The following is a 2500-nucleotide window of genomic DNA, read 5'->3' as shown; positions in this document are numbered from 1 at the left end:
AAAAGAGGGCTTTTGAAGAATGGCTGCAGAGTAATAGTATAGAGAAGTATGAAAAATATAGAGAGAAAAAGGTGGAAGTAAAGCGCAAGGTACGTGAGGCAAAGAGGGCAGCTGATCTTAGGTGGGGTCAGGGACTGGGTCAGTCATATGAAGAGAATAAGAAGTTTTGGAAAGAAGTGAAGAGAGTAAGAAAGGCCGGCACAAGAATTGAAGAGACAGTGAAAGATGGAAATGGAAGGTTGTTAAAAGGAGAGGAGGCAAGGAAAAGGTGGGCGGAATATTTTGAAAGTTTGCTGAATGTTGAGGATGATAGGGAGGCAGATATAATTGCTGTTCCAGGTGTTGAGGTGCCAGTGATGGGAGATGAGAATGAGAGAGAGATTACAATAGAGGGAGTGAGGAGAGCACTAGATGAAACGAGAGTAGGAAAAGCATCTGGTATGGATGGTGTGAAAGCTGAGATGTTGAAGGAAGGGGGTGTGACTGTAATTGAATGGTTGGTGAGATTGTTTAATGTGTGTTTTGTGTTGTCAATGGTACCAGTAGATTGGGTCTGTGCATGTATTGTACCACTATATAAGGGTAAGGGAGATGTGCATGAGTGTTGTAATTCAAGAGGTATTAGTTTGTTGAGTGTAGTTGGAAAAGTGTATGGTAGAGTACTGATTAATAGGATTAAGGATAAAACAGAAAATGCAATCTTGGAAGTACAGGGTGGTTTTAGAAGAGGTAGGGGTTGTATGAATCAGATTTTTACAGTTAGGCAGATATGCGAGAAATATTTAGCAAAAGGTAAGGAGGTGTATGTTGCGTTTATGGATCTGGAGAAAGCATATGATAGAGTTGATAGGGAAGCAATGTGGAATGTGATGAGGTTATATGGAGTTGGTGGAAGGTTGTTGCAAGCAGTGAAAAGTTTCTACAAAGGTAGTAAAGCATGTGTTAGAATAGGAAATGAAGTGAGCGATTGGTTTCCGGTGAGAGTGGGGCTAAGACAGGGATGTGTGATGTCGCCGTGGTTGTTTAACTTGTATGTTGATGGAGTGGTGAGAGAGGTGAATGCTCGAGTGCTTGGACGAGGATTAAAACTGGTAGGCGAGAATGACCATGAATGGGAGGTAAATCAGTTGTTGTTTGCGGATGATACGGTACTGGTAGCAGACACAGAAGAGAAGCTTGACCGAATAGTGACAGAATTTGGAAGGGTGTGTGAGAGAAGGAAGTTGAGAGTTAATGTGGGTAAGAGTAAGGTTATGAGATGTACGAGAAGTGAAGGTGGTGCAAGGTTGAATGTCATGTTGAATGGAGAGTTACTTGAGGAGGTGGATCAGTTTAAGTACTTGGGGTCTGTTGTTGCAGCAAATGGTGGAGTGGAAGCAGATGTACGTCAGAGAGTCAATGAAGGTTGCAAAGTGTTGGGGGCAGTTAAGGGAGTAGTAAAAAATAGAGGGTTGGGCATGAATGTAAAGAGAGTTCTATATGAGAAAGTGATTGTACCAACTGTGATGTATGGATCGGAGTCGTGGGGAATGAAAGTGATGGAGAGACAGAAATTGAATGTGTTTGAGATGAAGTGTCTAAGGAGTATGGCTGGTGTATCTCGAGTTGATAGGGTTAGGAACGAAGTGGTGAGGGAGAGAACGGGTGTAAGAAATGAGTTAGCGGCTAGAGTGGATATGAATGTGTTGAGGTGGTTTGGCCATGTTGAGAGAATGGAAAATGGCTGTCTGCTAAAGAAGGTGATGAATGCAAGAGTTGATGGGAGAAGTACAAGAGGAAGGCCAAGGTTTGGGTGGATGGATGGTGTGAAGAAAGCTCTGGGTGATAGGAGGATAGATGTGAGAGAGGCAAGAGAGCGTGCTAGAAATAGGAATGAATGGCGAGCGATTGTGACGCAGTTCCGGTAGGCCCTGCTGCTTCCTCCGGTGCCTTAGATGACCGCGGAGGTAGCAGCAGTAGGGGACTCGGCAGTATGAAGCTTCATCTGTGGTGGAAATGTGGGAGGTTGGGCTGTGGCACCCTAGCAGTACCAGCTGAACTCGGCTGAGTCCCTGGTTAGGCTGGAGGAACGTAGAGAGTAGAGGTCCCCTTTTTTGTTTTTGTTTCTTGTTGATGTCGGCTACCCCCCAAAATTGGGGGAAGTGCCTTTGGTATATGTATGTATGTATGTATCATTATTATTATTATTATTATTATTATTTCGGCAGTAGACCCTCTTTCAGGCAAGTTTTGTTGAAAATAATGGCTGCTTCAGTTACATTGATCTTATACTCTAATTTCTCGATGGCTCTAATTTTCTTGTGTTCAGGACTACTGCATACAGCCAGTAACTGAGCAAAATTCATCTCTAATGGTGGGTAGTCAAATACAGGAATAATTTGGCGAGTCAAAGTGGTAATATAAAATTCACAAATTAGGTAAGATTCACAAATAAGGTAAAATTCACAATTCAGGTAAAAGTATACAGAGAACAAGCTACGCGTTTCGGGAGTGCTGTCTC

The 2500-nt window shown here is 43.0% G+C and overlaps 1 protein-coding gene across 1 annotated transcript in view; it reads left to right on the top strand.

Moving 5' to 3' along the window:
- The window catches only part of LOC137626882 (neuroligin-4, Y-linked-like), a 42269-nt gene that overhangs the window by 25160 nt on the left and 14609 nt on the right, over window positions 1-2500 (top strand).

This window comes from Palaemon carinicauda, chromosome 34, assembly GCF_036898095.1.
Source record: "Palaemon carinicauda isolate YSFRI2023 chromosome 34, ASM3689809v2, whole genome shotgun sequence".
Taxonomy (NCBI): Eukaryota; Metazoa; Arthropoda; class Malacostraca; order Decapoda; family Palaemonidae; genus Palaemon; species Palaemon carinicauda.
This window is presented reverse-complemented; position numbering and strand designations above follow the sequence as displayed.